The following is a 14,097-nucleotide window of genomic DNA, read 5'->3' on the forward strand; positions in this document are numbered from 1 at the left end:
CTTCGGGGTGATTTGTGCGCTATACAAGTACTGGATTTATGTATTATTTATTTAATTGACTGGATTTGAAGGTATTCCATTGTCATAACAGCCTGCTGTTCTCTAAGGATAGCAGATGGCTGTTTGGACGTAGAGGCAAAACGTCCATGTTGGTTGGATTGACTGTCAGGGCCGGACTGGGAACGCAAAGCAGCCTCGGCAATTTTGACAGACCAGCCCCCCCTGGGAAAGGGGTAGGGGGGGCAGAAACTGTGAAGCGCTTTTGTTACTGGGGGACAAATCTGCCCCCACTCTTCCAGCCTCCCAGGGAAATGCTTGATGCCCGGTATAGGCAGTCCGGCCCTGGATGTTACAGGTGTTATGCATAGTGTAGTTTGCCTTTGCCTGCGTCAAATGGTTTTGTGAATCAGTTCATTGTAAGTGGTCACAATGCGTAGCTGCCCTATGCTTACCTATCTAGACATTTACAAAATTTTAAAGTACTGGATCCATGATATGCAAGACCCAATTGGCTGATGCTTATCTTTTACCTTGCTTTCATCTTTCTTCCCTCCTCCGATTATCTGTCGCTCACAGTGAGTCACCGTGCAGGTATGCGTACTGCTACGGGCACTGTTATTCATCGACCCCATTTGATGCATCATAGAACGAGTTCGTAGTTACAAAAGCCTATGCACTCTGCAGTAAACCAACTTCATTCCATGGTAACATTTAGTCCACTTAGCTCAAGAGCTTCGAAACTTGAGATCCATCTGTTGACATTTTGTATGCTGCTTCTTTTTACTGTAACTTTCTGAGGTACTGGAGAGTGAATCTCTGTGAGCCTGTGGACTGCCGCAAAGACTCACAAGAGAGGCAATCATTGGTACACCGCGAATGCCAACTAAAGGAACGCACAGTACTCAATTCCTGAAATATAATGGGATTGTGAACATGCTAATCACTGTTAGGTGGACCGTTTCCAGCAGACGTGTGGAAGTCATTGAGTCATGAGCATAATACTAGCGGCTGTTGCAACACGATTCTGCTTTATCCCAAAAATGTGTAAGGAATCTGGGCAAGAACTAAGTGGGATCAAATATGCTGGCACTAAATATCTTCCAATTATAGGTCTACTGTGCACTCCCTTCTGGGTGTTTTCATTCCCACCATGGTGTGGAGGTGGCCGTGATGTAATGTAAAAGATTGATGCCAGTGTAGAAATGAACACAGTTGCTTGGAATTTGTGATTTTTATCCATAGGCAAGCAGTCCTGGAGCAAATCTTGCAGGGGCACTGTGGGGAAACCTCGGTTATTTAGGCTCAAAGTGTTAGTGGATGTCAATATGGCCAAAAGAAAGGCAATGTTGCTCCTGTCTCCTGTGCATGTAGATGTTATCTGGGAACCAAATGTATCGATTTAGCAAAATAGCTGAGGGGATGCTTTTGGTCACCTGTTCAGATCAGAGCTGGACTGGCTCATTTTTAGGTGTGGTCTACAAATAGCTTTGCTTTTGTCGTCCCACCAGCCTCATTTAGTCAAGGACATTCATAAGTAGCAAAAATACATATATACATTCATAGATGGTCTTTGGGTCCATCCTCTTCATCCATTGGTCTGTTCAACTGTGATTCACTTTTTGCTTCCACCCACCACAGCACATACCATGGCAGAAGTGTTTTAACCCCACTTTATTAAGTATCTCTCTTGTATTGTGAGTGACAAAATGTCCTTATCAAATACTCATCAGCCTAAAAAGTGGTGCTCCTCGTTTAAAAGCAGCTGGCCAATACTCTATTTTGACAATGCTTACTTCTTTCCATTCTTTATCCGTTATTTATTAATTTTTGTTGCCATTGTGTGCCTTTAAACTATATTAGGTGTCAGTACCTCAAAGCCATAGTACCCTTTGTCTGCATCAATACGAATCAGATTTTGCTGTGATGCGCATTACAACTAAAAGGGCTTCTTCTCTTGTTCTGTGTGCACCTTCCTGCTAGAAAGCACCCATAATGTCATTTCAAATTATATGTGATGGTCCACGTTTTTAACATTGGTATTGCAGGCACCTTCATGTTTAGGCAACATGTTTTTTCTACTTTTTGTTTTTTGACATGTGCTTGCAATTAAAATGACCATCAAACCAGCCTGCCAAAGTTAGACCTATTGGCTTTGCCAATTCTTATGTTTATATATATTTGCATTTATATATTTCCCATGTCAATAAAAATGAATACTGTAGAGTTGGTTAATGGGAATACCTATTGTTATGTAAGCCGTGTAGCCACAAGGCTGTAGCAACAAGCACAAGACATTATGCGCTCACTAGCGGGGGAAATAAAATGTTCTCTTTGGCTCTTCATCCAGGGAGACCCTCACTCTCAAACGAGAGCCTCAAAAGGCAGATAGGCCCAATTTATACCGAGCACATTATATACAGTTTTTATGTCAAGTAAATGTTTGTTTTTTATGCTTACATTTATGTACAGCAGTAAGGTATCTCATCGCTACTCATCTCATCTCATCTCATCTCTTCTCATCCCATCTCATTTCATCTCATTTTACTTCATTGTTGGACCCTTTCTTCTAGTCATGGTAAGAAGGAAACACTCTTTATGTAAGCCCTGCTCACCCCCTTGGTAGCTTGGCACAAGTCAGGCTTATCAAAGTCAATGTGCAAAGTATTTGTACCAACACTCACAGTAACACAGTGAAAACACCGCAAACTGACTCCACAACAGTTTAGAAAAATAAAGGTATTTAATCTAAACTACACAAGACCAAAACAACAAAAATCCAACATACACAATTCAAAAATATGATCTTAAGGTTGCGTTAAAATAATCCACAGTTGCGTCACATTTTAGCTAACAGTACCTTTAGATGCAACAAAAGTTCCAAGTGAAAGCTGTAGTGTTGAAAAGCAAGCGATGCTTCTCTACTGAGACCCTGGGGAGGCAATGCGACAACCCCGCTGGACGTAGCGGGCGTGTTTTGGTGACTCCGGTCTGTATGGGGAGGGATGCGATACCTTGCCTGGATTCCGGTGCACAGGTTTCGGTGGAAGCGGCTTGCAAAAGGTACGATGCGACGATCTATGGGGCGGCGACGATCTCCGGTGCGGCGACAATGCGCGGCTCAGTGTCGATCTTCTACTCTTGCGGCCCCTCAATTCGATGGCTCTGTGACGACTCTCGCAGCGTCGTGATGTGGTCCGCAAGCAAGGGGTACGACGATCTCACCCAGTGACGGCAGGCTCTGCGACGATACTCGCAGCGATGGTAACCTTCCCGCACCGGACTGGTGCATTCCGCAAATGAAGGATGCGACGACTCTGGCAGCGGCAACAGGCGCTGCGACGATCTCGGCCTTTGTAGCGGTGGGAATTTCCTCGCACTGATGGGGCTGCGCTCCGCAAGTGAGCAATGCGTTAAAACTTGCAGAAAGTTTAAATCTTGGTTTCCAGCTTCCCAACACAGGTACAACTTCCAGAGGCACCACAACTGACCCAAGCACTCTAGGAAGGACAGAACTCTCTCAGCAGAGTTCAGGGAAGCTGGGGATGAAGTCCTTTTGTTCCTGGGACTTCTTAACAGGGAGCCAGCTCTTCTTCAGGCCTTTGGAGATTCCTTCAAGCAAGGGGACACAGCACAAAGCAAAGTCCGTCCCCTTTCCTTGGCAGCAAAGCAACTGCAGGTCAGTCCAGCAAAGCAACAACAGGACAGTCTTCCTTCTTCAGTATTCCAGCCTTCTCCTTCTTGATTCCAGGATGATCTAATTTTCTGTAGTCTGGGGTCCTCTACTTATACCAATAAAAGTATTTGTTCCATTTGTGCAGCAGGGCTCTGAGCACGTTCTGAACCAGTTCTGGGTGTTCCTTGAGCACTTTGTTTTCCTGGCCTCTCCTTTCCTTTTAGAGAGAGGGGCAGGGTCGTCAGCCGCCCAGCAGGAGGTGGAGCGAGCATTGTGGAAGGCAGGCACAGCCCTAATCAGGCCCAGGTGCTGTCCCCTCCCACCACTCAAGATGCAGATGCAATCATCCAGCCTCTTGGGGGCTCCCCAGCCCCTGGCACTCTCAAACCAGACAGTCAATTCACAAACAGGCCAAGGCACACAGAAAGGTCAGACAAGAGAACAGCCACTTTCTAAAAGTGCTGTTCTCAAACACAGGATTTAAAAACCACCTTTCCTAAAAGATGTGGTATTAAAATCTGAGTTCAGAGATACCAGACGTTTATGTCCTACCTTGCTCCTATGGGAAGATATGCTGGTAGCCACTGTAGCCAGCATTCCCCATTATAGCCTATGGGCAAGGTAGCCTTACAATAGTGAAAAACAAAATGGCTATCATTCACTACCAGCGATGTATATCGTTAGAATGCACGCTTTTACAACGCATGCCTCTACCACGCAACTGTTACAACGCAAGTCGTTACAACGACTTGCGTTGGGGGGGGCTGGATAGTGAATAGTTTAATTTACTATTTCAACTCCAGTCCCCGTGGATAGTAGGGAAGGTGTTGGATAGTAAATTAAACTATTCCCTATCCTAAAGCGCCCCCCAGCGTAAGTCGTTGTAACAACTTGCGTTGTAAAAGTTGCATGGTAAAGGTAGTTTGTTGTAAAAGTTGCGTTGTAAACGCTGTTCACCTACTTCCAGAGCATGTTACCTGCACTAGTACATGCTCTACCTTTCACATACACTGCACCCTGCCCAAGGGAGTACCTTGGGCCTTCCATAGAGGTTACCAACGTGCGCAAAAAGGGAAGGGTTAGGCCTTTCCAGTGGGGACACTAACCAGGTGGACATGGCAGTTCACAGACTGTACACAGGCCCTGCGATGGCAGGCCTGAGACACCATTTTAGGGCTACTCATGTGGGTGGCACAATCAGTGCTGCAGGCCCACTAGCAGCATTTGTATCACCAGCCCTGGCACACTCCGTGCACTTTACTAGGGACTTCTTGGTGATACAAATATGTCAATCATGTAGAACCAATTACAATCTCAATTTACACAGGTAGTACTTGCACTTTGACACTGATCAGCAGTGGCAAAGTGCCCAGAGTATCTAAACCAGCAAAAACAAAATCCAGCACAGCGTCAAAAATACAGGAGGCAGAGGCAAAAAGACTGGGGAAACCACGCCAAAGATGCCAGGTCTAACACGGCATCAAGCACATTGGCACACTTAGGCTCACAAGGTGAAGGTTTCATCTCTGTGAGATGGGTTAGATCCAAGAAGGGGGTGCCTGGATCAAGAAGGGGGGACTGGATGTCATGTGGGGATGTGGTGTGTCTGATCTTTATTTAGAGTCTTGTGTACCAATCACAGTCTATCAGTACATGGTTATTGAGGATCTGGAGTTGCAAACTGAGCAGAAACCTATGATCTGAATAGCACTTCCAGGGACTAGCGGCCCAAGCGGGGCAGCAGAGGCAGCACTTGCTGCTCCTGTTCAAGGATGGGACTTCACAGTGGTCTTGCAGGTGCTCCACCTAAATCAAGCCAACATCTATGCCAAGGATGGGCAAAGGAAGAGGGGCAATGATTCACTTTCACCCAAAAAAAATTCTCCATTTGTCCATATTTTATTACCATATTTTATCCAAGTTGATTGTCACGCCAGGGCCAAGAAATTCAAATGAACTTATGCGTTTAAATACTCCATGATTGCCCATCCAGGCCTAAACATGCGCAATGCTCTGAATCTCGAGTCCTCCACTTTATACTAGAATTACATCACACCCAATGCATTTCGGAAAAACCTTCGTCAGGGGTATCTGCAATGTTAAAATGTACACATATGAGTCACTATTTCTTTTAAAAAACCCAAACAAACATCCTGATTCAAAAATGCAATTGATTAATACACTCGATCTAATTATGTGCCATTCTATGAACCCATTGTGTCCTAACTCATCATAACCATCATGACATAACAAAGCATCATTACTAAAATCACCCTCTAGTACAAACTCTTCAAAAGAGTCCTCAGTGTTTTTCAAAACCATAAAACTTTCCCCATGCTACTTTCCCCTCACTTGTCACTCGACCTAACTCTGTCCCGATATAACCCACCATCTTACTGTATCTTTTGATACCCTTAAGCCTACCGGCTCTCCTAGTTCGCTACCCTCCATACCTGATGTGCAACTGCCGCGTAACGTCCTCCATATTAAACCTCCATCTCCCGTCTACCTGCCCTCTGCTTAATTTAAACGTGCGTAACCCGCCCTCCTGTGCCTAATTGGTGTATTTGATCACGTGCCCGTTGTTCTCCTCCCATTGCTCCTTAACGAAAACATCACTTAATAACAACCATATAAACAGAAATAACATCGTGCATTTTAAACATTATGGGCCAGATGTAGGTAAATCTATTTTACCGACACTTAAATACCGAATTTTACCGATTCGGTATTTAAGAGTCGGTAAAATAGATGTACCGAGATGTAGGTAAATCCAGATGTGGATTTACCGATTCTTTAAAAGTCGGTATTTACCGATTCGGTAAATACCGACCTGTAATGCTCCATTCATTCCTATGGGCTTTGAAGCCCATAGGAATGAATGGGGCATTACAGGTCGGTATTTACCGATCGGTAAATACAGATTTTTGGCAAGGGTGCAGGGGGTGTCACTTTGACACCCTCTAGCACCCCCAAAAAAGGTTCGGGGGCCATATGGCAGGCAGACCTGCCCTAAGGGCAGGTCTGCCTGCCATATGGCACAGGTGTGCATGCACACATTTGCATGCTCACCTGAATCGGTATTTCACCATCAAATTGAATTTGATGGTAAAATACCGATTTCTTAGGCCTTGTGGGACTCATCAGAGTCCCACCTACATATCGATTTTACAGAATCTGTAATTTTACCGTTCTGTAAATTTACCGACCGGTATATTTACAGATTCTGTAAAATTACAGATCGGTAAATTTACAGAACGGTAAAATTACCGATTCTGCCCCCTACATCTCAAATTCCTTTTACCGGTCGGTAACGGCCGAATTCGGCCGTTACCGACCGGTAAAACCCTACCTACATCTGGCCCTTAGTGTCTTAAACATTTCCCCCACATAAATATCCGTGCTCATAGTCCATTCATAATCTGATATTCCATTTCTTGCGTGAAAAAGTGGCTCATGCATGATCCCACAATCCTCAGTATCGATGGTTTAGTGAAATGATCCTCGGCGTGACCTACGTTTTCTCCTTTTGAGTTTAGTCGATTTTACTGGGGTGCTGACAGGTAGGAACGGTGGGTAAATGTTCAGCAGACAGAATGCTGTAGCACTCCCATATTTTGTTTTACTAATCAGTTCATAAAGTTTTAATCCAGTTTAGCGTGCATCACCCGTTGCGTGTTCCGTTCCATGGCCACGCTTTATACATAATCCTAAAGATCAATGTCCCGCACCTTTGCAGTTCATTTCGGGTTGCACAGCCGTGTATACATAGTGTTGCAATGATTCACTTTCACCCAAAAAAAATTCTCCATTAATATGGAGGACGTTACGCGGCAGTTACACATCAGGTATGGAGGGTAGCGAACTAGGAGAGCCGGTAGGCTTAAGGGTATCAAAAGATACAGTAAGATGGTGGGTTATATCGGGACAGAGTTAGGTCGAGTGACAAGTGAGGGGAAAGTAGCATGGGGAAAGTTTTATGGTTTTGAAAAACACTGAGGACTCTTTTGAAGAGTTTGTACTAGAGGGTGATTTTAGTAATGATGCTTTGTTATGTCATGATGGTTATGATGAGTTAGGACACAATGGGTTCATAGAATGGCACATAATTAGATCGAGTGTATTAATCAATTGCATTTTTGAATCAGGATGTTTGTTTGGGTTTTTTAAAAGAAATAGTGACTCATATGTGTACATTTTAACATTGCAGATACCCCTGACGAAGGTTTTTCCGAAATGCATTGGGTGTGATGTAATTCTAGTATAAAGTGGAGGACTCGAGATTCAGAGCATTGCGCATGTTTAGGCCTGGATGGGCAATCATGGAGTATTTAAACGCATAAGTTCATTTGAATTTCTTGGCCCTGGCGTGACAATCAACTTGGATAAAATATGGTAATAATATATGGACAAATGGAGAAAATTTTTGGGGTGAAAGTGAATCATTGCAACACTATGTATACACGGCTGTGCAACCCGAAATGAACTGCAAAGGTGCGGGACATTGATCTTTAGGATTATGTATAAAGCGTGGCCATGGAACGGAACACGCAACGGGTGATGCACGCTAAACTGGATTAAAACTTTATGAACTGATTAGTAAAACAAAATATGGGAGTGCTACAGCATTCTGTCTGCTGAACAAAGGAAGAGGGGCACCATCGTGTCATTTTTTCCTTTCTAAGTTTCTCTTCAGACAGTGTTCAGCCCTCGTTGCTCACATTGTGTTGTTAATTTTTCAAAGAAGTAGAAGTGTTAGGAAAGACAGAAAGTCATGAACTAAATTTTATTTTGCATTTCACAAATCTGCTAAGTAGTACTATGACATATGATCTCTTCAGCCGTGCCTAGCTTTTCAGCCAACAGAATTTTGTCTTTTGGGGCTGGTAGTTTTGTTTTTAGCCAGTACTCGACTCCAAATGTCATTGGTGCTAAATGCCAAGGCTGCGTGGTCTTGATTCATCCTCATAACTCTTTCTTCCACCAATAGTCACACCCTGTCACTTTAACGCACTTTTGCATGTTCTTTTCACCCCTGCTTTTTACCCTTTTCACTGTTTTTTCCATTGTTCTCTTGTTCATTATTTCCCCAATTTGTGTTTTTCTCACTCTTGCTCTAGGTCAAAGTCTGATGAGACAAAATAAGCACTAGTCCCCAAAAATTTCCTTTGGGCCCAACCTGCAACCAGTGGTTTAAATTAACTTTGTCATTATGGGCTCAAAACCCCAGCATGCAACGTGATGTTGGCTGAAATGCAGGAATTGTCCGAAGGTGTTATACATTATATGGAGTCACTTGTTAGCTGTGTTCTAAAATGTTATAAAGGTGTCCTATCTATTTCACAAGTTGCAAATTTATCACATAAAACCAAAGTAAACTCTGCGCACTTATTGCTTTATGAGGGTTCACTCTTTTAGTCACATTATGCATGAAAACAAGCATTGCCAATGCCAATCATTTTGTGTTTTGTGTTGTAGAAAATGTTATACCACGCTTTCCAATGGTACACCAGAGACAGAAGCAGGGGTGTGACATTCCCTCATGCAATAATAAAGTAAAGAGCTTGTGGCTATTACAAGTGGAACATCACACAATTCTCCCCTACATGCAGGACAAGTACAACACAGGCAGCTAACACACTAAAGAGGTAGTGTCAGGAATGAAAAGACTGTTGTATACTCTTCGTAAACAGATATAACCATAGAAGATGTACAGATGGATGGAAATACATGCATTTATGTACTCGCTAAGGATGATAAACCCTCATCTGTCACATATGTTTCATCACCGTGCTTCACATATAGCTCTGGTCAGTATCATAGAGTACTAAGATTCAATAGTGTACAGTCCCCCAGGTTTGGGCTCCTTAGTTTGGGTGAGGTTATGTGCCTTACACGAACATATAAGTTTTCCCTTTGTTAAACGGTCAGACCTATATTAACATTGATTGTGTATGGTGAGCTAAACTATTTTACTGGTGTCTACCTATCACAAGATTAAAATTAAATTAAAAAACAGGAGCATTGAGTAACAGACCCTGCTTCTCTATTCTATTGACATGTTTTGGCGCTCATATAGTGCTCCAATTGGAGTTAGACAATTTCCTGAGAACCATAGGGCTTGATATCTTACTTATATATTGTGAAACAGTCCCTGGTAATAGGGGTATAATGGATCAATTACACTATAAGTGAAAGTGCATTCCATACATCATTTCCTGCTTCTTAAGATGTGGCAAGAGCAGTGGAAACATCCCTACTTCATAGAACAGGGACACGTTGAGCAGAAACAATGTGAGCTTGCCTCCTTTTCAGGAGTGGTATAAACCAGGCAGCAGCAAGTGCAGTCTTTCATTCCCCAAGACAAGATTCAGCAGGGCGTATGTACTGAGGGGCACCACGTTACAGCCCCTCATGATTAGGAAGGGTGCAGTATGATATGGCAGCCAACAGCAGTTTTTGCCGTTACCATTGAGCACAAATATTTTACAATTTAATGAGAGCTAGAGGGTGGCCAGTAAAGCCCACAAATAAACTGCCCCTTACCTGATTGGCTGCAGGGTCGGCCAGGAGCAGTAGCAGGGACCAGCGCACCCTGTACTTAAGCTGGGAGGGCTGGGTCAGGCTCATTCCCTGGCCCACTGGTGATCTGCTGCCTCCTTGACAGCTGCCTTCCTGCTGGGGACTTTGGTTGAGCTACACCACTTAGCTGTATAGTTCAGCCGAATGAGTAGTGGTGTGCAGGAGGTTGGGCGGTACAGTCACTTTCCCCTAGCTCTTCACATGTGCTCCTTTAACACTTCTGGGGATGATTCAGTAGATGATACTTGCGCTAGAAGACCATTAACTGCCCCGGTTGCCCAGATCCATCTTACAAAGGGTGCCTCTGGGAGGATGGGGTGGAGGGGTCTATTTTGGGTTGCTCTGGTTCGGTTTAGGTTCCAACTTACTGTTTGGCCCAAGAGAGATCCGCTGGTATGGAGTAACAGCTGAGTGCAACTTACAAAACAAGGGGCCTCTAGGGGAGTCTGGGGGCCCATTTCAAATTTTCATGGGGATGGTGCTTGTTGGGCCAGCCTGGTAAATAACCATGATTTTGAGGAAATCTCATTTAGGAAAAGTTATCTCTAGCCTTGTATTCATACGGAGGATGTTTAGTGTACATGACCAAGACATTTTGCTAATGTGTCTTTTGTAAAAATAAATAAGGAATCTGATTTTTTAATTCTGTAAAACAAATTTGGTGGTCGAAGGGTACTTTATTGCTCCGTTGCTTGTGTGTTTTGGAGCATGGGATAGTTTAGGGTACACGTTTTCATCACTCTTAGAATATATACAATTAAGGCTTGAGTGGCGTAAGTTATAGAGAGGTCTCAGGGATGGGTGCTTAACTCACTGAAGGGGCTGCAGTGCTTAACATGTAACCAAAATGAGTGCTGGTGCTAAAGCTCTACTCAGAAGCCCACGGGTGGTGCTATTAAATGTCAGTGCGCCCAATACTAAGGCTGCGTAGTCCTGAATACCTCTTTAATTTAGTCTCTGGCACTATGTGCCTGTTTATCTCAATGTGGCAGATTCTTGCTTTCCTCCATTGCTACAGTTTTTCTCTTCCCCCTTCCTTCCCCTTTGCGTATGTTTTTCCCTCTCTTGCCCTCGATAAATATATGATAAGGAAAAATAAGTGCAAGTGCCTAAAAAAAGTGCAGGTGGACCCCAACAACTGGTATATTAAGGACTGGAGGGGAATGTGTTGGAGGATAAGTGAATGAATATGTGAAATCTGACACCATTCTCCCATGCGTGATATATTCAACTTCAGCAACTTGGATGTCCCCCTGCAGTCACCCACACACATGAAGTTTGTGTTGATTCTTTGGTTTTCCACATATTGAGAAGCTGTCATAACCTAGTAGGTCATTGCTATTTGGAGCAACCCAGCCACAGCACAAGTACTTATCTTTTAGACAAGCACACCAGTGCCAACCTCTTTGAAAAGGTTTTGGATGCACTCGCTGCAGGCACTGCACCCCAGTCTCGTTGCTGCACTTGTTCAAAATATTGAGGGCGGCGGCTGCTTTCAGGTCATTGGGGAGGTGAGAACGTTGGTTTCAAGAGCATTTAGCAATGAGATGTGTCAGCTCTGGAACTTACAAGTCAAGTGCGAGTGGTTGCAGGTGGTGTGGCAATTGCAGTCTTTTTAGGTCTCGTGCCTGCGTTGCACTGCGCAGCAGTGATCGTGCAGCACAAGACCTTTAGTGAGTGAAAAACGGGGTTTTAGCACTGACCTAAGAATCACACACGCTCATGTGTGTGCGATTCCTTTTCTGCTACCCCGTTGGCCTTTGCTTGCGTCTTTTTATAAGGCCCATGGCCTATTGGTGTCTATTACGCGCTAAGTGCACGTAATAGACACCAATAGGCCATGTGGTTTCAATTATCGTGCCCAGACACAGGCACGATAAGTGAAACCACATGGCTCGCTGTGGAGCGTGCGCACCACTCGCGAGCTCCTGTTTTTCTTTGGATCCATTTCACTGTGAAGCAACCCACAGGAGCCGGCTCCCGAGGCAGCCTTCCGCAAGGTGCAGAAATGGATCGAGGTGAGTGTCGGGCTGAGCGGGCCTGCCCTGGTTTCACATTGCACCCAAAGGTTGTTCCCAACTGTTAATGGATTCTTCTGGTTGCTTAGCTCCTTAGGCTGGCTGCTAGAGTGCAACTTGTGGCAGATCATGTAAGGAAATTGTGGAGCGTTTTGTTACAAATGGCTATCTGGCGACATTTTTAGTCTTGGTTTCATCTGCTGTACTGCTTGAGAGAGGGCACGAGATTAAAGATGGACATGTTTACAGTGCACGCTTTCATGGCATGCTAACGTGTTAACGTGTATAATCATTAGCTACTCTCAACCCTCCTTTCACCTCTCAGAAGCTCGGAATTACAACCTCCCGAGAGGCAAATGTGCAGAAAGTGACCTGCACCCCCTCGCCCAGGGTGCTGCTAGTGGTGCTGATGTACAACAGAAACCCTCTGCCCAGCACATGGTTTCCTATCAGCCGCCCAGCTGGTTCCTGCGCTGACACACAGTGCAGGCCACAACAGCGCAACCCCAAAGCGGAGGTACAATGCAGCTCTGAAAACACAAAGGAGCTGCACAGCCAGACCACACCTATCTACTCTAGTGCAGCTGGTGGGGACAAAGGACGAGGCTTTGGTATCTGTCCTCTCTGCACATTAGAGGGACGCGCTCGTCTTCCAGGCTGAAGAGCGCTGCTATAGGCTACCTCGAGAGATAACGGGAGAAAACTGTCTGTCAACGCACACTTGCCGCTTGTTACACTTTTTTTTTCTTCCTGTGCAAAATATGTTGTATTACACAATATGTGAGAGCAGTAGATCACCAATGAATGCAATCTAGTGACCTCTCAAGGTTAAAACACCGACGACCGGTGGGTGTGGCAGCTGTAAATAATTCTGCTTGTGGCCTCTCCCAGCATCCTTCTGTGGGCCCTGTAATTCATATCCAGCCAAACTTTGCTTGTACCCCTTCCCTCGCTTCAGTGACAAATAGACTTGTAAGAGAGTACACCAGAACATGCAAAGCCACTTGCATAACTCGTGGGGATCTGCAAGCAGTTTGCAGGGGAGTTTGACATTGCACCTCAATTGTGGTGCAGCTTAAACAGTAGTTTGTTTCCCATGTGCCTGTCATCATGTGGGTATGCACATGCAAGCAACCGAAGGAGCAGGGGTAGGAAGCAGATCTCCATTTTGCCAGAGTTTGCAGTTGATGAGCACTAGCAGTGCTGGAAATGAGAGGTATAATCTGGAACCTGGGCCCGGAAATTAATATTGAGGCAGATCTGGAGGTCTTAGTAACATGGGCGGGTTTTGTCCTGGTGCAATTTGCCAACACTGGGGAAAAGGCAGCAGGGCATGCACTTTGCATGCTTTGTGTTTAGAGAAGTAACCTGCAGCAGGACTCTTGCTTTCATTTTCATCTGGTGCCCAAGACAAATGCCTCACTTAAAGAGCCATCAGCGCTTCCTTTGCGTGAGTCTCATACTGGGATCATTGGAGCTTCAACACCTTGATGCCGGTGCAATCAAGGAAAGAAATGCTTGCAGCTAGTCACTTCACCGGTGCTTGCTATAAACCGTGATTTGGGGCAGTATCTGAGTTCTCCGTGCTCTGTACATAAGAGATATGCATGCACTGTAGGAAGGCTAAACATGTCTGTGTCTATGAGTAATTATGCCCATAACCATATGTACTGCACTTACTAGTAAATCGTGCTTTTTATGAAGCCTAAACTAATACAAGATTGAGGAAAAAACTATATGTTTTTTGCAGCTTGCACACATTTCCTTGATGCTGGTTCATAATCAATGATCTATAACAGGGATGATAACATGCGACCTGCAGGT

The sequence above is a fragment of the Lissotriton helveticus genome, chromosome 7, assembly GCF_964261635.1.
Source record: "Lissotriton helveticus chromosome 7, aLisHel1.1, whole genome shotgun sequence".
NCBI lineage: Eukaryota > Metazoa > Chordata > Amphibia > Caudata > Salamandridae > Lissotriton > Lissotriton helveticus.